The 22,521-nt window shown below is 39.9% G+C and overlaps 1 non-coding gene across 1 annotated transcript; it reads left to right on the forward strand.

Moving 5' to 3' along the window:
• The first annotated feature begins 12,474 nt into the window (after positions 1–12,474).
• LOC130954262 (small nucleolar RNA R71) lies at positions 12,475–12,582 on the forward strand. The gene has a single exon (XR_009076237.1). It is a non-coding gene; the product is annotated as a small nucleolar RNA R71 (small nucleolar RNA).
• The last annotated feature ends 9,939 nt before the right edge of the window (positions 12,583–22,521 follow it).

Below are 22,521 nucleotides of genomic sequence, written 5' to 3' on the forward strand. Positions count from 1 at the left end.
CAAATGAAACATGGACATTCTAATGCTAGAATGTGGTTAGAGGGTTAAGTGACACAATATGTCAAACAATTAATATGCTTAGTAAAAATAAAGAAAAAAATTGAAAAAGTGCTTAATCTAGACCACCACCTTACTTAATCATTGTCAATCTAATCAATCCCCGGCAACGGCGCCAAAAACTTAATGTGTGGAAAACGATCCAACACTAAACTCATCGGCAAGTGGACCGAGTCGCATCAAGTAATAATAACTCACATGAGTGAGGTCGATCCCACAGGGATTGAAGGATTGAGCAATTTTAGTTTGGTGGTTGATTTAGTCAAGCGAACAAGAGTTGATTTGAGTGATTTGTATCCAACAGAAGCTAAATTGCATGAAATTTAAAGGAGGAGGGATAATTGACAAGAATTTAAAGTGTAGAAGAATTAAAAGAGCTGAATCTTAAAGTGCAAGTAATGTAAATTGCAGAAATTTAGATTGCAAGAAACGTAGATAGCTGAAACTTAAAGTGTAAATTAAACAAGAGAAAGTAAAATGGCATTAAACAGAGAAGTAAAGGATGAATTAAAATGCAACAGATCTAAACAGAAAAGAGGAATTACTTGAGAAACCAAACAGAAAGCAAAATGTAGCTAAATTGCAATAGCTAAAGGAAAAGTTGAAGATCTCAGGGGTGGAGGAGACTAGAAAACGAGTCTAGATCTCAAATCCTTCCTTGATCCAACAAGAGAATAATTGCATAGAAGTAAAAGTTAGATTGCAGAAGAAGTAGAGATGAAAACAGTAAAGAGAACTTAGATCCAAACCACAATTCCTTGAATTATGCAGAAAAAATAAACCGAAAAACATCTCAAGATGAGATTGAAACAGAATTTTTTCAATTCTCTACCAAAGATTCAAAACAAAGATGAAGAGAGTAGAGGAAAGAACAAGAAGAAGAGAATTTAGTTCTCTCCTTAATTCCCAAACCTCTAAAGCTAGAAAATAAAATTGAAAATTTAAAAGTAAGCAAAAAGGTCCTTTCTAACTCAAACTAACTTCTATTTATACACTTCCTATTTTTGGATTTTAGAATTTGGAGTGGGCTTTTTAATTTGGTGAAGAATTGAATTAAATTGGAATTTTGGTTGAATTTTTGGGCTCTGGGTCACACTCCCAGGATCAAGCTCGGTTCCTGGCAAGAGCGGAGCTTTGGTATTGCTTGTGTGTTGCACACCAAGCCTTCCCTGCCCGTGTCAAGCGCGCATTCCTTCTTGTGACAAGGGACTAGCGCTCAACTCTTGGCAAGAGCTGAGCTTGCTCTTTGTCTTTTGTGAGGGCCACGGTTCGAGTCCTTGGGAGAGCATGTGCTGCCCATTTTTCTTGGCACATGAGTAGCGCCTAATGCCTTGCTTCCTTGAGGTACTTAGTTCGAATCCCAGGGAGTGCAAACAAGCCAATTTTGGCTTGTTTTCCTTGCAAATTAGCGCTGCACCCTTCCCTCTTGACCTTGGGTTCGAATCTCATGGCATGCACTAGCAAATTATTTTTCCTTGATGTTTCTTGAGAAGCTCCCGATAAAGCTCTTGGCAAGCGCTGAGCTTTGAACTTTGCCTTGCTCCCTCCTTGCTTGTAGCGCTCGGTTTTCATGGAGATCGGAGCTTTCCCTTGCTTGGCCTTTGGCCTTGGAGTAGCGCTCCTTGTGAGAGCTCTAGGCTCTTGGTGAGAGCTTTAGGCTTTTGTCCTTGATTATGCCACGCTTTTCTCTTCCCTTGGCTACACTTTTTGTTTCCTTTGAACACACTCCTTAGGCCACGCTTTTCTTATTTTTTTTCTTTTCTTCATCTACAAGTAATCAAAATAACCTATCAAAGTGTCACAAATTTCACAAGGTTTAAAATTCATATAAAAACCAATTAATTTTAGCTTAAACCTCATGATTTTGTGTAAATTAGAGGGTGGTTGATTGATTCAACAAACTATGCAATTCCACTCCAAATTACTTACTTACAATGCAAGAAAGTGCATAAAACCTAATGAAACAAGTGAAAAATACTTGCAAAGCTAGCATATGATGACTTGTCATCAGTGGATTGTGACCTGCATCTGAAAACAACAATAGAAATATGGTATGAGAACTGGAGGTTCTCAGTATGGCACCAGTACCCAGTGATGTAAGATATAAGACCCCTGGATGCCAAAGGCAATCCTAGACTTCATATCCATCATAAGATTCATCTTAAGGCATAACTAAAATCATTAAAGTATAAATAAATAAAGCCTTAACATAATAAAAGGGTAACCAAACTTAGGGAGTTTCTAATATAAAAGTTCTCCACTGTCCCACAGCCTCTACCAACCTATCCTCCATGCGATCCCATCGCCACCGCCTTTTGAACCTCCTCAAACCCAGACAAACACAAATAATGCAAGCAAGGGAAACACATGTAGTATTCATATATAAAGCAAATAGTTCAAGAAGCAAGTAAACATTTTATACAATTAGGCAAACCCAAGTAGTCAAGGCAAGCAAGCACATAAGAGATGCATATGATGAATGTCTATCCTATTGGCTCGTGATATCACTTGTCGATCTGTGAATGCCAGCCCGACACACCCTTCCGGATGTAGCCTTTTCTACCACGCCAGGGATATAGTGCATGCACACTCATGCAGCAGCGAATCTGCTATGCTAGAGATATAGTGCCCTGCACACTCATATAGTAGGGAGTCTACTATGCCAGGGATATAGGCCCCACACACTTTATGCAGCGGAAAAGGAAATAACAAATCATGCAGCAGAAAAATCTGCCACGCCAGGGATATAGGCCTTGCACATTCTCAACAACATCTACTCATGCAGCAGAGAAATCTACTATGCCAAGGATATAGGCCATGCACACTCTCAACAACATCTACTCATGCAGCAGAGAAATCTACTATGCCAGGGATATAAGCCCTGCACACTCTCAACATTCAACAAGTTCATCAACCTCAAATCATTACCAGTCATCACCATTTCTCATCTCAAATCACTTTTAATTATCAATCCTTAACATTCCAAGGATATAGTGCCTGCCACACTTTCCTTCAATATCCATCAAGCTCATAGTAATAACCATCATCAGTTCTTAAACATTTTCTCAATTCCAGTACCATTCTTCTTTCTCACTCCACAAAACCCATCCTCAGTACACCAGAAACCTAAACCTCTGTTTGCTAACTTTTCAAAGAAATAACAAATAAATTCTCCTAAGACCTTTCCCATGTTTCAATACATTTTCTCAATTCCAGTACCATTCTTCTTTCTCACTCCACAAAACCCATCCTCAGTACACCAGAAACCTAAACCTCTGTTTGCTAACTTTTCAAAGAAATAACAAATAAATTCTCCTAAGACCTTTCCCATGTTTCAATACCCGAAATAAGCCCAAGAATCTTAAAATGGTGTCACAGAAGCTTACATTCTTGTTGGGAAGGTGAACTAGTTGAAAACAAAGTTTAAGTTTGAAAAATAGGGCATGTGCGTACGCACAGAGGTGTGCGTGCGCACGCCTAGAGAAAATTTCAAAATGTGTGCATACGCATAGAGGTGTGCGTACGAATAGGTACTAAATTTCAGAATTCTATTCACCTGCACAAGGTGTGCTAGCGCCCTCAACAGACTTCCCTTCCCAACGTGTGCGTGCGCACAGGGGTGTACATGCGCATAGGTTGTAAAACTCCATTGGTTATGTGCGCGCACATGTTGTGCTAGCACTCCTGATAAACTACTATTTTATTGTTTATCTTGTGCTAATATGAGTGGTTTTTATCAACTCTTTACTCACTTATTCATATGATTTGCATGATTTTACAATTCCTTCTGAATTTTATCCTATGGTTGAAAACTTGCTTCCTAGACACCTAAATTATATACTTTTGATTCCCCTTTATACCATTTGATGCTGTGATCTATGAGTTAAGTTTTTTCAGGCTTTATAGGGCAGGGAAGGCTTGGAGGATGGAAAGGAAGCTTGCAAAAATGGAAGTAAGGCAAGAAAACAAAAAAGCTGACCAGCGAGGAACGGCGCGCCCGCGCACCTGGCGCGGACGCGCAACAAGCAAAAAGCACAATCGACGCGCATGCGCACCTGGCGCGCACGCATGACATGCGCGACGAACAGCAGTTGCAAAAAAATACTGGGGGCGATTTTGGGCCTGTTTTAGATCCAGTTTTCAGCCCAGAAACACATACTAGAGTCAAGGAACAGCAGACACTCAAGACACATTTCTCATTCTGTATAGTTTTAGTTTGGTTTTCGAATCCAAAGAGAATTCTACTCCTTCCTCTAGGTTTTCTTCACATTGATAGTTTTAGAGTTTTAGTGCTTTGCTTTGGATATTGAGAAGATTCATTACCTCCATTGGAGCTTCATCATTCTAGTTTATTTCTCTATTCCTTTACTCTTTAATTGCCCATTGACTCTGTTTAAATAAGTATGTTCATGATTTTGGAATTTATTAATGCAAAGAACCATTTTTACTTTTAATTGAATTTTGGTTATTAATTATCATGTCTTCCTTTTGTTCCTCTCTTAATTTTGTGAAAGTTATATTCATGATAATGGAGTAGTTCCCTAACTTGATTGGGAGCTAATTAAAAGCAAAACCTTGAGTTGGAATACTCAAGTGTTAATATTAATTGGAAGTTGTTGGCTAATTCTCCTGTCTTCGACTCTAGGAAAAGATTAGGACGCAAGCGATAGGATTAGTTTGAGAGTTACTTGACTTTCCCTTATTATATAAGGGATAACTAAGTAAGATCACTACCCTTTTATTATTACACTTGGGAAAGTTCAACAAGGATAGAACTTCCATTTAATCTTCTCCCGGTCAAGGCTTTTATTTGAATTTACTATTATTTATTTCTCTGTTTCTCAAACTCAAAAATTTCTTGGAAAACCTCTGATTAATAAAATAGCACTCTTTCTGCAACTCGATGGGAGACGACCTGGGATTCATACTACCAGTATTTTATTTCTAAATTTTGTGACAACCCATTCTAAATTGATAAGCAGATTTTAGTCAGTTGAGAGCTGTACTTACAATGCTATTTTCACTATAAATTTTTAATCAGCCAATTTAAGGAAGAAATAGACTCCCTTTCTACTGATTTGGTTGATTTGGGCACGGAGAATATGGCAGCTCCCAGGAGGATTACTCTTCAGAAGACAGGAGCTCCAGACTTTACACTACCACCTTTCCAAGCGGATCATCCAAATCTGGGTGCAGATATTGAACTGAAGACTGCACTAATCAATCTACTGCCGAAGTTTCATGGCTTACCTGCTCAAGAACCTCTCAAGCATCCCAGAGATTTTCAGACAGCCTGTTCTACTGTCAGGCGTAATGGTGCAACTAAGACTTCTATTCTGCTGGTCGCCTTTCTATTTTTTCTTGAGGGAAAGGCGAGGGAGTGGTACTACATTCAACCTGAAGCAGTTGTTACTAACTGGGATACGCTTAGAAGAGAATTCTAAGAAAAATACCTTCCAGCTGAGGTTACTAATAGACTGAGGAAGGAAATTTCAATGATTATTCAAGGCGAATCTGAGACTCTTTATAAATATTGGGAGCTCTTCAATAATCTCCTAGACGTATGCTACCACCATATGATTGACAAGTTGGTGTTGATCAGCTACTTCACATAGGGCATGAAGCCTCAAGATAAGACTACATTGGATGGTGCGAGCAATGGTTCTCTGAAAAAGTACAAGACCACAGATGAAGTATGACAACTGATTGCTGACTTGGCTGAGTCTGCTTGGAATCACAAGCACAACAAGAACAACCATCCCAAGGCTGTTGTAGAGGTTTCCTCTAGCAGTGAGAATAATGCTCTCACACAATCAATATGTGAGATGATCAACCTACTGAAGCAGATACATCTGGACCAACAACAATCTCAGCCCCCTCACGACAACATAGTCAACAACTAGTTCCTCAGAGAGTATATGAAATATGCGCTGATTATAATCATTACACTGATGAATGTCCACAACTCCAACATAAGGACAACAGCTTGGCAGCTACTCACAATTTTTATGGCCACTCGAATCAAGGATACTATCAACAAGGCGGCAACTATAACCAAGGTGGGAACTTTAACCAAGGTTGGAGGGACAACCATAATAGAGGAGGCAGAAACAGCCAAGGAAATCAAAAGTGGGATAATAACAACAATCAGCAGAACCGATACCAGTAGAATCCTCTCTATCAACAACAGAACCAGATCCAGGCTTACAGAGCACCTCACCTAAGGCAGTCCCAAGCGTCTCAGCAAACCCCTCAGATTACTTACCCCTTTTCCTCTTCTAATGATGAGTTGCTACACTTTATTAATCAGAGACAGAAGACCATGGAGAACAACCTTACTTCTACCTTAAACGGTCTGAACTCTACTTTACAAGCTCTTGTCTCACATATTGGATCACTGAATAACTCCAATAACCAGCCTTCAAGCTCCAGTGGAATTCCTTTTCAACCCTTACCCAACCCCAAGGGTGGCATCAATGCCATCACCTTGAGGTCCGGAACCACATTGCAAGAGAGGAATCCTGAGGAGCCAAGTCCACAAGAACACGCCCCAGCTGAGGGCATGGTTGAGGTGGAGGACGTTGAAAAGGAAGATGAAGTACGAGACACGGTTGGAGAAGAAGTAACTCAACCAGAGAATGGCACACCAGAAGGAGCTAAACTTACCAGAGATGTCACCCCTATCCCATTTCCACACCTGGCAAGAAAGACCAGAAAGCAGATGGAACTTGACCCAAAAATGGTAGAAATCTTCAAAAAGGTTGAGGTAACTGTTCTCCTTTTTTATGTTATTCAGCAAGTACCTAAATATGAAAAATTTCTAAAGGATTTATGCATACATAAGGATAAGATTAATGAATTAGAAACTATTCCTTTAGGTAGTTCTATATCTGCATTGATGGGGGATATACCTGAAAAATGTAGTGATCCAGGTTCATGCATGGTTAACTGTACCATTGGGGATGTAATATTTTCTGACTGCATGTGTGATCTAGGAGCGTGTGTGAGTATTATGCCCTTGTCTATATATAATGCCTTGAGGCTCCCTCCCTTAAAAAGGTCGACAGCTCGTTTTGTGTTAGCAGATAAAAGCATTATTACAGTGGTTGGAATTGCTGAGGACCTGCTGGTGAGCATTAAGGGGCTCACATTTTCCATTGACATCTATATCTTGGAGATGCCCCAAAATGACTTAGGGAAACTGGTGCGCGAAATTGTGATCACTACAACTTCACACAACTAACCAGCAAGTGCACTGGGTCGTCCAAGTAATACCTTACGTGAGTAAGGGTCGATCCCACGGAGATTGTTGGTATGAAGCAAGCTATGGTCACCTTGTACATCTCAGTCAGGCAGACTCAAATGGGTATAGATGATGAATAAAACGTAAAGATAAAGATAGAGATACTTATGTATATCATTGGTGTGAGAGCTTCAGACAAGCATATGAAGATGCCTTCCCTTCCGTCTCTCTGCTTTCCTACTGCCTTCATCCAATCCTTCTTACTCCTTTCCATGGCAAGCTCGTGTAGGGTTTCACCGTTGTCAATGGCTACCTCCCATCCTCGCAGTGAAAGCTAATGCACGCACTCTGTCACAGTACTGCCAATCACCGGTTTGGTTCCCTCCCCTACCGGAATAGAATCCCTCTTTTGCGTCTGTCACTAACGCCCAGTAGGTTACAGGTTTGAAGCACGTCACAGTCATTCAGTCATTGAATCCTACTCAGAATACCACAGACAAGGTTTAGACCTTCCGGATTCTCTTGAATGCCGCCATCAGGTCCTGCCTATACCACGAAGATTCCGATTAAAGAATCCAAGAGATATTCACTAAGCCTCAGATGCTTGTAGAACAAGAGTGGTTGTCAGACACTTTGTTCATGGGTGAGAATGGTGATGGGCGTCAATCATCACCTTCATCAAGTTGAAGAACAAGTGATATCTTGGACAAAGAACAAGCGGAATTGAATAGAAGAACAATAGTAATTGCATTAATACTCGAGGTACAGCAGAGCTCCACACCTTAATCTATGGTGTGTAGAAACTCCACCGTTGAAAATACATAAGAACAAGAGTGATCATTGGTTTCGGCCCCAGAGAGGGAACCAGAAGAACCAAGATAAAAATACAATAGTAAAAGGTCCTACTTATAGAAAACTAGTAGCCTAGGGTGTACAGAGATGAGTAATTGACATAAAAATCCACTTCCGGGCCCACTTGGTGTGTGCTTGGGCTGAGCAATGAAGTAATTTTCGTGTAGAGACTCTTCTTGGCGTTTAACTCCCATTTTGGTGCCAGTTTGGGCGTTTAACTCCCATTTAGGTGCCAGTTCCGGCGTTTAACGCTGGGATTTCTGTAGGTGACTTTGAACGCCGGTTTGGGCCATCAAATCCTGGGCAAAGTATGAACTATCATATATTGCTGGAAAGCCCAGGATGTCTACTTTCCAACGCCATTGAGAGCGCGCCAATTGGGCTTCTGTAGCTCCAGAAAATCCACTTCGAGTGCAGGGAGGTCAGAATCCAACAGCATCTGCAGTCCTTTTGAGTCTCTGGATCAGATTTTTGCTCAGATCCCTCAATTTCAGCCAGAAAATACCTGAAATCACAGAAAAACACACAAACTCATAGTAAAGTCCAGAAAAGTGAATTTTAACTAAAAACTAATAAAAATATACTAAAAACTAACTAGATCATATCAAAAACATACTAAAAACAATGCCAAAAAGCGTACAAATTATCCGCTCATCACAACACCAAACTTAAATTGTTGCTTGTCCTCAAGCAACTGAAAATCAAATAAGATAAAAAGAAGAGAATATACTATAGACTCCAAATTATCAATGAAACATAGCTCCAAATTAGATGAGCGGGACTAGTAGCTTTTTGCCTCCGAACAGTTTTGGCATCTCACTCTATCCTTTGAAATTCAGAATGATTGGCTTCTTTAGGAACTCAGAATCCAGATAGTGTTATTGATTCTCCTAGTTAAGTATGATGATTCTTGAACACAGCTACTTTATGAGTCTTGGTCGTGGCCCAAAGCACTCTGTCTTCCAGTATTACCACCGGATACATACATGCCACAGACACATAATTGGGTGAACCTTTTCAGATTGTGACTCAGCTTTGCTAAAGTCCCCAATTAGAGATGTCCAGGGTTCTTAAGCACACTCTTATTGCCTTGGATCACAACTTTATTTCTTTCTTTTTCTTTCTTTTTCTCTTTCTCCTTTTTTTTCGTTTTTCTCCTTCTTTTTCTCTTTTTTTTTGTATTCACTGCTTTTTCTTGCTTCAAGAATCATTTTTATGATTTTTCAGCTCCTCAATAACATGTCTCCTTTTTCATCATTCTTTCAAGAGCCAACAATTTTAACATTCATGAACAACAAATTCAAAAGACATATGCACTGTTCAAGCATACATTCAGAGAACAAAAGTGTTGCCACCACATCAAACTAATTAAGCTAGTTTTAAAGATGAATTTGAAATCCTGTACTTCTTGTTCTTTTGTGATAAAAACAGTTTTCATTTAAGAAAGGTGATGGATTCATATTCATAGCTTTAAGGCATAGACACTAAGACACTAATGATCATAAGACACAAACATGGATAAACATAAAGCACTAAAATTCGAAAAACAGAAAAATAAAGAACAAGGAGATTAAAGAACGGGTCCACCTTAGTGATGGCGGCTCTTTCTTTCTCTTGAAGATCCTATGGAGTGCTTGAGCTCCTCAATGTCTCTTCCTTGTCTTTGTTGCTCCTCTCTCATGATCCTTTGATCTTCTCCAATTTTATGGAGGAGGATGGCATGTTTTTGGTGCTCCACCCTTAGTTGTCCCATGTTGGAACTTAATTTTCCTAGGGAGGTGTTAATTTGCTCCCAGTAGTCTTGTGGAGGAAAGTGCATCCCTTGAGGTATCTCAGGGATTTCTTGATGAGAGGGGTCTCTTGTTTGCTCCATCTTCTTCTTAGTGATGGGCTTGAGGTTATGCCTTCTCAGTTGAACCGGCTTTGGATGCCATAAATGGTTATGGAAAAACAAAAGGCAATGCTTTTACCACACTAAACTTAAAAGGTTTGCTCGTCCTCGAGCAAAAGAAGAAAGAAGAGAGTAGAAGAAGAAGAAATGGAGGAGAGGGAGATGGCTTTGTGGTTAGGCCAAAAGGGGAAGAAGTAGTGGTTTGAATTTGGATGGTGAGGTAAGTGGGGTGAGTGGTGAAGAGGGAGATGGGATTTGATAGGTGAGGGGTTTGTGGGGATCCTGTGGGGTCCACAGATCCTTAGGTGTCAAGGAAAAGTCATCCCTACACCAAATGGCATCAAAATCCACGTTTTGAGCCATTTTTGGCGTTAAACGCCGGGCTGGTGCCCATTCCTGGCGTTTAACGCCAGGTTGTTGCCCTTTACTGGCGTTTAACGCCAGTCTGGTGCCCCTTTCTGGCGTTAAACGCCCAGAATGGTGCCAGACTGGGCGTTAAACGCCCAACAGCTAGCATTACTGGCGTTTGAACGCCAGCTTCTTCTCCTCCAGGGTGTGCTGTTTTTCTTCCTATTTTTCATTCTGTTTTTGCTTTTTCAATGGATTTTGTGACTTCTTATGATCATCAACCTACAAAAAAGATAAAATAACAAAAGGAAATAGTTATTTATAAAACATTGGGTTGCCTCCCAACAAGCGCTTCTTTAATGTCAGTAGCTTGACAGATGGCTCTCATGGAGCCTCATATTTTCTCAGAGCAATGTTGGAACCTCCCAACACCAAACTTAGAGTTTGAATGTGGGGGTTCAACACCAAACTTAGAGTTTGGTTGTGGCCTCCCAACACCAAACTTAGAGTTTGACTGTGGGGGCTCTGTTTGTCTCTGAATTGAGAGAAGCTCTTCATGCTTCCTCTCCATGGTGACAGAGGGGTATCCTTGAGCCTTAAACACAAAGGATTCTTCATTCACTTGAATGATCAGTTCACCTCTATCAACATCAATCACAGCCTTTGCTGTGGCTAGGAAGGGTCTGCCAAGGATGATGGATTCATCCATGTACTTCCCAGTCTCTAGGACTATGAAATCAGTAGGGATGTAATGGTCTTCAACCTTTACCAAAACATTCTCTACAAGTCCATGAGCTTGTTTTCTTGAGTTGTCTGCCATCTCTAGTGAGATTCTTGCAGCTTGCACCTCAAAGATCCCTAGCTTCTCCATTACAGAGAGAGGCATGAGGTTCACACTTGACCCTAAGTCACACAAGGCCTTCTTGAAGGTCATGGTGCCTATGGTGCAAGGTATAGAAAACTTCCCAGGATCCTGCCTCTTTTGAGGTAATTTCTGCCTAGACAGGTCATCCAGTTCTTTGGTGAGCAAGGGAAGTTCATCTTCCCAAGTCTCATTTCCAAATAACTTGTCATTTAGCTTCATGATTTCTCCAAGATATTTAGCAACTTGCTCTTCAGTGACATACTCATCCTCTTCAGAGGAAGAATACTCATCAGAGCTCATGAAAGGCAGAAGTAAGTCCAATGGAATCTCTATGGTCTCATTTTGAGCCTCAGATTCCCATGGTTCCTCATTGGGGAACTCAGAGGAGATTGGTGCACGCCCATTGAGGTCTTCCTCAGTGGCGTCCACCTCCTTTCTTTCCTCTCCATATTCGGCCATGTTTATGGCTTTGCACTCTCCTTTTGGATTTTCTTCTGTATTACTTGGGAGAGTACTAGGAGGGAGTTCAGTAACTTTCTTGCTCAGCTGACCCACTTGTCCTTCCAAATTTCTGATGGAGGACCTTGTTTCATTCATGAAACTTTGAGTGGTTTTGATTAGATCAGAGACCATTGTTGCTAAGTCAGAGGTATTCTGCTTAGAACTCTTTGTCTGTTGCTGAGAAGATGATGGAAAAGGCTTGTTATTGCCAAGCCTGTTTCTTCCACCATTATTATTATTGAAACCTTGTTGAGGTCTCTCTTGATTCTTCCATGAGAAATTTGGGTGATTTATCCATGAAGAATTATAGGTGTTTCCATAGGGTTCTCCTAGGTAATTCACCTCTTCCATTGAAGGGTTCTCAGGATCATAAGCTTCTTCCTCAGATGAAGCATCCTTAGTACTGCTTGGTGCATTTTGCATTCCAGACAGACTTTGAGAAATCAAATTGACTTGTTGAGTCAATATCTTATTCTGAGCCAGTATGGCATTCAGAGTATCAATCTCAAGAACTCCTTTCTTCTGACTTGTCCCATTGTTCACAGGATTCCTTTCAGAAGTGTACATGAATTGGTTATTTGCAACCATTTCAATTAGCTCTTGAGCTTCTGTAGGCGTCTTCTTCAAATGAAGAGATCCTCCAGCAGAGCTATCCAAAGACATCTTGGATAGTTCAGAGAGACCATCATAGAAAATGCCTATGATGCTCCATTCAGAAAGCATGTCAGAAGGACATTTTCTGATCAATTGTTTGTATCTTTCCCAAGCTTCATAGAGGGATTCACCATCCTTCTGTCTGAAGGTTTGGACTTCCACTCTAAGCTTACTCAATCTTTGAGGTGGAAAGAACTTTGCCAAGAAGGCATTGACTAGCTTTTCCCAAGAGTCCAGGCTTTCTTTAGGTTGAGAATCCAACCATATTCTAGCTCTGTCTCTTACAGCAAAAGGGAATAGCATCAGTCTATAGACCTCAGGGTCTACCCCATTAGTCTTGACTGTGTCACAGATTTGCAAGAATTCAGCTAAGAACTGATGAGGATCTTCCATTGGAAGTCCATGGAACTTGCAATTCTGTTGCATTAGAGAAACTAATTGAGGCTTAAGCTCAAAGTTGTTTGCTCCAATGGCAGGGATAGAGATGCTTCTCCCATAAAAATCAGGAGTAGGTGCAGTGAAGTCACCCAGCACCTTCCTTGCATTGTTGGCATTGTTATTGTTTTCGGCTGCCATGTGTTCTTCTTCTTTGAAGAATTCGGTCAGGTCCTCTAAAGAGAGTTGTGCCTTGGCTTCTCTTAGCTTTCTCTTCAAGGTCCTCTCAGGTTCAGGGTCAGCTTCAACAAGAATGCCTTTGTCTTTGTTCCTGCTCATATGAAAGAGAAGAGAACAAGAAAATATGGAATCCTCTATGTCACAGTATAGAGATTCCTTGAGGTGTCAGAGGAAGAAGAGAAATAGAAGACAGAAGTAGAAAATTCGAACTTATCAAAGAAGATGGAGTTCGAATTTTGCATTAAGCGATAGTGTTAGTCCATAAACAGAAGGATGTGAGAAGAAGGGAAGTAATTTTCGAAAATTAAGTAAAAGATTTTGAAAATTTTTTTAAAAACACTAATTTATTTTCGAAAATAAGAGTGGGAAAGAAATCAAGTGATTTTTGAAAAAGATTTTGAAATTAGAAGTTAAAAAGATTTGATTGAAAACTATTTTGAAAAAGATGTGATTAAGAAGATATGATTGGTTAAAAAAATGTGATTGAGAAAATATGATTTGAAAACAATTTTAAAAGATATGATTTGAAAACAATTTGAAAAGATATGATTTTAAAAATTAATGACTTGCCTAACAAGAAAAGATATGATTCAAACATAAAACCTTCCTCAACAGAAAAGGCAAAAAATGTTCAATCAAATCATTAATTGTTAGTAAGTATCTTTGAAAAAGGAAAGAAATTGATTTTGAAAAAGATTTGATTGAAAAGATTTGATTTGAAAAAGATTTGGTTTTGAAAAACTTTGAAAACTTGAAAAAAATTGATTTTGAAAACAAAATCTTCCCTCTTTGCCATCCTGGCGTTAAACGCCCAGAATGGTGCACATTCTGGCGTTTAACGCCCAAACCTATACCTTTTTGGGCGTTAAACGCCCAGCCAGGCACCCTGGCTAGCGTTTAAACGCCAGTCTGTCTTCTTCACTGGGCATTTTTGAATGCCCAGCTTTTTCTGTGTGATTCCTCTGCAGTATGTTCTGAATCTTCAATTCTTTGTATTATTGACTTGAAAAGACACAAATTAAAAATATTTTTGGATTTTTAATAATAAGGAAAAATCAAAATGCAACAAGAATCAAATAATAATGCATGCAAGACACCAAACTTAGCAGTTTGTATACTACTGACACTAATGCATATGAGAAACAACAAAACACTCAAGTCAATAGAATTCAAAGATCAAAACAAGGAAATCATCAAGAACAACTTGAAGATTAATGAAGACACATACATGAATTCGAAAAATGCAAGAAGAACAAAAACATGCAATTGACACCAAACTTACAATGAGACACTAGACTCAAACAAGAAATATTTTTGGTTTTTATGATTTTGTAAATTTTTTTGATTTTTTTTTCGAAAATTAAGTGTAAAAGAAAATAAAGATATCAAAATTCTTAATGAGAATTTCCAGGAATCATGCAATGTTAGTCTAAAGCTTTAGTCTAAAGGAATTAGACATGGCTAGCCAAGCTTCAGCAGGACATTGCATTCAAGAGCTAAATTGATGAGGATCAATCATCTTTGGTGATGATAAGAACATCACCTTGAAACACTAGAATTCATTCTTAAGAACTCTGAAGAAAAAATACCTAATCTAAGCAACAAGATGAACCGTCAGTTGTCCATACACAAGAACAATCCCCGGCAACGGCGCCAAAAACTTGGTGCGCGAAATTGTGATCACTACAACTTCACACAACTAACCAGCAAGTGCACTGGGTCGTCCAAGTAATAAACCTTACGCGAGTAAGGGTCGATCCCACGGAAATTGGTGGTATGAAGCAAGCTATGGTCATCTTGTAAATCTCAATCAGGCAGACTCAAATGGGTATAGATGATGAATAAAACGTAAAGATAAAGATAGAGATACTTATGTATATCATTGGTGTGAGAGCTTCAGACAAGCGTATGAAGATGCCTTCCCTTCCGTCTCTCTGCTTTCCTACTGCCTTCATCCAATCCTTCTTACTCCTTTCCATGGCAAGCTCGTGTAGGGTTTCACCGTTGTCAATGGCTACCTCCCATCCTCGCAGTGAAAGCTAATGCACGCACTCTGTCACAGTACTGCCAATCACCGGTTTGGTTCCCTCCCCTACCGGAATAGAATCCCTCTTTTGCGTCTGTCACTAACGCCCAGTAGGTTACAGGTTTGAAGCACGTCACAGTCATTCAGTCATTGAATCCTACTCAGAATACCACAGACAAGGTTTAGACCTTCCGGATTCTCTTGAATGCCGCCATCAGGTCCTGCCTATACCACGAAGATTCCGATTAAAGAATCCAAGAGATATTCACTAAGCCTCAGATGCTTGTAGAACAAGAGTGGTTGTCAGTCACTTTGTTCATGGGTGAGAATGGTGATGGGCGTCAATCATCACCTTCATCAAGTTGAAGAACAAGTGATATCTTGGACAAAGAACAAGCGGAATTGAATAGAAGAACAATAGTAATTGCATTAATACTCGAGGTACAGCAGAGCTCCACACCTTAATCTATGGTGTGTAGAAACTCCACCGTTGAAAATACATAAGAACAAGAGTGATAATTGGTTTCGGCCCCAGAGAGGGAACCAGAAGAACCAAGATAAAAATACAATAGTAAAAGGTCCTACTTATAGAAAACTAGTAGCCTAGGGTGTACAGAGATGAGTAATTGACATAAAAATCCACTTCCGGGCCCACTTGGTGTGTGCTTGGGCTGAGCAATGAAGTAATTTTCGTGTAGAGACTCTTCTTGGCGTTTAACTCCCATTTTGGTGCCAGTTTGGGCGTTTAACTCCCATTTAGGTGCCAGTTCCGGCGTTTAACGCTGGGATTTCTGTAGGTGACTTTGAACGCCGGTTTGGGCCATCAAATCTTGGGCAAAGTATGGACTATCATATATTGCTGGAAAGCCCAGGATGTCTACTTTCCAACGCCGTTGAGAGCGCGCCAATTAGGCTTTTGTAGCTCCAGAAAATCCACTTCGAGTGCAGGGAGGTCAGAATCCAACAGCATCTGCAGTCCTTTTGAGTCTCTGGATCAGATTTTTGCTCAGATCCCTCAATTTCAGCCAGAAAATACCTGAAATCACAGAAAAACACACAAACTCATAGTAAAGTCCAGAAAAGTGAATTTTAACTAAAAACTAATAAAAATATACTAAAAACTAACTAGATCATATCAAAAACATACTAAAAACAATGCCAAAAAGCGTACAAATTATCCGCTCATCAGAAACCGTCCTCCATCCTGCTCGGAAGACCATTCCTGAAGACCTCCAAGTTCAAGTTGGATGCATTCTCAGGAACCTATTCCTTTGAGATAGACGGCCGGGCAGTGAGCTTCAATCTGAATGAGGCTATGAAGCATCCTCTGAAAAATCATTCTATTTTCCAGTGCGACATCATTGATGAGACAGTGGCTGCAGTTTACCAAGAAGCAGTAGAAGAGATGCACATGGAGCAAGGTCCCAGACGATCCAGTGCTCGATCAGGAGCAGAAATCGGAGTTAAAACCCTTTCCAGCCCATCTCAAGTATGCTTACCTTGAGGATACTCAGAAGCTCCCAGTTATCATTGCAAGGGAACTCACAGCCCAACAGGAGGAGCAGTTGCTTAGTATGCTGAGAAGACACAAGAAAGTAATTGGGTGGAGTTTGGCGGATATAGTAGGCATCAACCCTCAAGTTTGTGAGCACAGAATATTTTTAGAAGAGGAAGCAAAGCCTGTCCATCAACCCCAAAGAAGACTAACTCCCACCATCTTGGAAGTTGTCAAGAAGGAAGTGACCAGACTATTGGAAGCAGATATTATCTACCCTATCTCAGATAGCGAATGGGTCAGCCTAGTGCAAGTGGTGCCCAAGAAGTCTGGAGTCACAACAGTAAAGAATGAGCAAGGAGAGCTCATAGCAACTAGAGTGCAGAATTCCTAGAGGGTATGCATTGACTACAGGCGCCTCAACCAGTCCACTCGTAAGGATCAATATCCCCTGCCATTCATTGATCAAATGCTGGATCGTCTGTCAGGTAAATCATATTACTGCTTTTTAGATGGTTACACAGGATATTTTCAGATTCATCTAACTCCTGATGATCAGGAAAATACCACTTTTACATGTCCCTTTGGAACTTATGCTTACAAGAGAATGCCTTTTGGCCTATGCAATACACCAGCTACTTTCCATGCATGATGAGTCTTTTCTCTGATCTTATTGAGAATTGTATGGAAGTTTTCATGGATGATTTTAGTGTATTCGGTGATTCCTTTAGCCTTTGCTTGGATAGTTTATCTAGAGTATTAGACAGGTGCGTTAGATCAAACCTTGTTTTGAATTTTGAAAACACTACAAGAAAAAAGGCCTATGGCCACGCTTTTTTTTTTGCTACGCTTTAAAAGCGTGGCCAAAAGTAAGCTATGGCCACGCTTATGTGTGGGTGGCGTTTGAATAGAGATTTTGCCACGCTTTTTTTTGCTACGCTTTAAAAGCGTGCCAAAATCTCTCTATGGCCACGCTTTTATGAGGGTGGCAGTTGATGTGAGATTTAACCACGTTTTTTTTCTGCCACGCTTATAAAGCGTAGCCATAGAGAAATTTCGGCACACTTTTAAAGCGTAGCAACAGGGATTTGTTATTGTGGCGTTTTAGAAGCGTAGCCGTTTCCTACAAGCCTTTTGGCACGCTTCAAAAGCGTGGCCAAAAGGTTCCCTCAGAAATAAAAAATTAAAGAAGCTCGAATTAACAAAAACGCTCCAGATAGCTAGATATAGATCAATTCTTCGTGATTCTAACACTTAGAGAAAAAAAGCTAACTCCTTCTACCCTAACTCCTCCTTCGAAAGCCCCAATGGCAACCACCAATCTCCTCCTTCTTTGTGCCTCACCGCTTCCCCCTCCGAAACCACCAACCACCAATTTTTTTGCCTTAACCCTTCTTCAAAAGCCCTAACCCCCGTGAAGAACGACGAAGCCCTCCCTTCTGCGCTGCCGCTCGCTTCCTGCTTCTTCGCTTCCGTGAAGAACGACGAAGCCCTCCCTTCCGCACTGTCGCCCGCTTCCTGGTTCTTCGCTTCCGTGAAGAACGACGAAGCCCTCCCTTCCGCGCTGCCGCCTGCTTCCTGGTTCTTCGCTTCCGTGAAGAACGACGAAGCCCTAACATCTGACGAGGTGGAAAAGCGCCATTTCCAGCTTCGAATAAGGCTGTAGGTTTCTCCTCGTTTTGTTTTTCTGCAGTCAGATTCATGAGGATGACTCTAAGTTTTCAGTCTTTTTTTTATTGTTCATTGTTTTGATTCTCATGCATTTCTTCAGGAGAAGGTGAGGAACCCGTTAGTCGAGAACCATCCTAAGCAGTTCGGGATCAAGTGCACGATCGGCAAAAATTCCTTCCGGCAAGTGCACCGGTTATCGTCAAGTAAAAACTCACAATAGAGTGAGGTCGAATCCCACAAGGATTGGTTGAGTGAGCAATTCGGATTAGAAGTGTGTTCTAGTTGAGCGGAATCAAGATTTAGATGAGAATTGCGGAATGTAAAATTGGCGGAAAACGTAAATGGCAAGAAATTGAAATTGCTGAATCTTAAATTGCATGAATTAAAGAGCGAGAAGCTAAATTGCTGAAATTAAAAAGGGATCGGGGTGATTGCATGAATTTAATTGCAGAATGTAAAGAGAAAGTGGTAGATTAGAAATGGGGAATTCATTGGGTTTCAGGAGATATTGAGATCTCCGAATCAAAACATTTTTATCCCTTCCTCAACCAATGCATTCGTTGAATTTTGCTTGGCAATCTTATATGATTGGATCCCAATCCCTTGGCTCACCAATTCTCTCTAAAAACAAACAAATTCCCAATCCCTTGGTTTAAATGTTCATAAGAAGAGATGATGCTCGATCACTGATTATACCACACAGTTTCATGAACCACAATTTGGTAGGATTACATGTCACAATATCCATCCAAACCCCAATCCAATTCACTGTGAGAAAGCTTCTCTAGCATGAATCCTCCATTCCTTTCCCAAGGTTCCGAAGGATTCCAATTATGGATAGTTTCTTTCCCAAGACAACTAACCAATGGAATTAGATCGAGAAGCTTTCTAACAAAATTCAAGAGAAAAGATTGAAGAAGAAGATAAAAACTATTATTGATTCATTGAATTACAATAGAGCTCCCTAACCTAATGAAGGGGGGTTTAGTGAGTCATAGCTCTGAATTCAATTACAAAATGTATGAAAACTAAAAAAATGATCCAAAAGTCCTAAAAAGTTCCCCAACTAACTTAAATTCTATCCTATTTATACACTTTCTAAATTGAGCTTCTGTTGTGTTTCTTGGGCTTTGAGGCCTTTCCCTGATTTCCTTTTGCTTTTGGGTTTATGATCCATAATCCTGATGAGGCTGCTGGTCCAATTCTGTAACATTCATTGAGCCAACTTAGTGATAATCAAGTAATGACACATGACTCAACAAATTGAAATTCCAGACTCATCAATTCTTCAGGCCCAATCCCATAAACCATGATATTCAATTGGGTTTCATACCAGAATATGTTTAAGTTAATGATTGTGCTCAAATGCTAACTTAAACTGCAATATCTTTGGCCCAGAAACCTTTTCAAATAATGGCGTTTAAGTTGCAGTTTAAGGTTAAACTGCAACTTAAACGCCAGACACTTCCAGGAGGTAAAGTAGTCGAACACGTTTAAGCTTCAGTTTAAGGTTAAACTGAAGCTTAAACGTGGAAATGGAAGAAGGCAACCCTGGAGTGTGGAATTGTCGAACACGTTTAAGCTTCAGTTTAAGGTTAAACTGAAGCTTAAACGTGGAAATGAAGAAAGCAACCCTGGAGGAGAATGGTCGAACACGTTTAAGCTCCAGTTTAAGCTTAAATTGGAGCTTAAACGTGGAAATGAAGAAAACAACCCTGGAGTGTGGTTTTTGGTCGAACACGTTTAAGCTCCAGTTTAAAGTTAAACTGGAGCTTAAACGTGGAAATGGCTCCCTGGTGCATTTCCCATTTCTGGCGTTTAACTTCCAGTTTAAGGTTAAACTGGAGGTTAAACGCCACTTTCAGCTTTTCCTCAGCTTTCATGATTTTGGCGTTTAAGCTCCAGTTTAAGCTTAAACTGGAGCTTAAACTGGAGCTTAAACTGGAGCTTAAACTGGAGCTTAAACTCCACATGTGATATTCAAGCTTCCTTTATTGATTTTGTTGCTTCCTTGCCTAACCTCTTCTTCCCTGAAATCATCCAAACAACTGCATCAAAGTCTTGCAAAATTTCATGAGAAATCTTCCATTCATAGCATTCAAGTAATATAACTAAAAATTCATGGAATTTGCATCAAAATCATACTGTTTGGATGGTTCATTGCTTTGTTGTTCATTTAACCATTCTTGGTTACTTTAAGCTCAAGAAAATGCATAAAACAACTAAAACTAACAGAAAAATGCTAGTGAAACTAGCCTAAGATGCCTTGGCATCACAACACCAAACTTAATACTTGCTTGTCCCTAAGCAAGTCCTGAGTTATTTGAGAAGAAAGTATGAAACAGAAAGCAATTACATTGGCTATATTAGCAAGCATTTGAAGTTCATCAGAAGGGTTTTATGCAGAAAGTTGCAGCATCACTTTTTCATTCTTATCAGGTAAGATTATCACTTTTTCATTGCATCCATCAAATACTGCTATGGCCTCTTGTTATTCTTATGTCCTTGGCACTTTTTCCTTCTTTGTTTTTCTTTTTCTTAGAGCTCCTTTGCTCCTTGTTTGCTCAGTGTCATGTGTTGCACAAGCCTTTGGCATTTTCTTTTTCTTATCAGTGCACTACACATATCCACTACAGGCATTTTAGTTCACATTTCTTCTTGAGACATTGGTGCCCAACACCTCTTTGTGTGACTAAATGTTTTGTATTTAGGTTGCTCTTGATAATGGACTTTTGGTTGATAATCCCGGGTTAGTTAACCCAAGTTACCAAGTGTTGAAACACTCCTCAGAACCTATTCATCCAAGCATATCCTTAATACATAAACACCACAGGCATTTGTCTCAGAAGTTCAAACCATTGGTGCCTAGCTTATTTTCTCAATTTTTTTTTTGCTTTTTGGTTGCCCTTTTTCAGTGGCTTTTTCTTCTTCTTTTTCTTTCTTTTTCATGGCCAAAGACATTTATTTATCAAGATCCATAGACAGTATTCAAACTTCTACACAAAAATGATAATTCTACACTCAATTTCCAGTGATCTGACTTTACAATCAAGCATGCATACCACCACTTAATTCTACTTGATTTGTCACTAATTGAGCCAAGTTACTTTTGCTCAAACTTTTCTTTTATTTTTGGAAACAGAACAAGCATGGCAAGCATTTGTTTAAGAAGGTGAAGTTATATCCAAACATCTAGGCATTCACTTTATTCAAAGCAGTAAACTAACACTCATACTAAAAACTTCACATTCCAGAAAGATTCAACAATTATAGTTTAAACCAGAACAAGCATGCTTTTGTTTGCTTTTTAAAGAATGGTCAAGGAACAACACCACCTTGTGAAATTTCTTGTTTTCTCTTTGTTGCCAGGAAACAATTTGATTTCTCCTTCTTCTCCTAGTTGTTGCTTCATGTTCTTTCTAAGATCCTTGTTTCCTTTCCTGCAAAGAGTGATGAAGTTGCTTGCTTCTCAAGCACTTGAGTGGTTAGCTCAACTATGTATGGGCAAGTGTCTGAGTCTTAAGTTGGTGTGTGAACACCAAACTTAGTCTCCTACTTACTCCTCTGCTCTTTGAATCCTTGAATTCTCCTTGGAATGAAGTTGCTGCTAAGGATTTTAAGCATTTCTGTGATTGCTTAGAATGGTTGTTCCTTTCATATAATTCAAAGGTTGTTGTGTTCAGTTGATCTGTATGGTGGAACACCAAACTTAGAGTCACACATTCCCCTTTGAATTATTGATCCACGAATTCATTGTTTGGTGTGAAACACCAAACTTAATTCTTTGCAATGCACAGAAACTACTTCACCTTTTTATTGAAACAAATAAAAGAAACAGCAAAGGAGTATTACCTCAGGTTGGGTTGCCTCCCAACAAGCGCTTCTTTAACGTCATTAGCTTGACGGTTGTCCCTTGTTAGGGTGGATTGTAGTGCTTGATGTCCTCTCCTCTCACTATGAAAACGTCCCCATTTGATTCCTTCATGATTTCCAAATGTTCCATAGAAAAAACTTTCCTGATTGTGAACACTTGAGGGAGCTGGGAAGGAATGGTTTTGAGGCCAGGTGGGATTGGCAGATAATGACTTGATATCACTTTATCTCCCGGAGAGAAACCTTCAGTGGGAATTTTCTTGTTTCTCCACCCTCTTGGCAATTTCTTTACAATTCTTCCCTCTCTCTTGAGGATTTCTTCATTGACCCTTATGCCAGGAGGATCCTTCTGAGCTGTTTCTATTGATTCTTGTGGCTTTAACTCTTGCAATTCTTATTTGCCTTCCAAGGACTGTTTCAGAGTTTCAGC

The sequence above is a fragment of the Arachis stenosperma genome, chromosome 1 (genome assembly GCF_014773155.1).
Source record: "Arachis stenosperma cultivar V10309 chromosome 1, arast.V10309.gnm1.PFL2, whole genome shotgun sequence".
Taxonomy (NCBI): domain Eukaryota; kingdom Viridiplantae; phylum Streptophyta; class Magnoliopsida; order Fabales; family Fabaceae; genus Arachis; species Arachis stenosperma.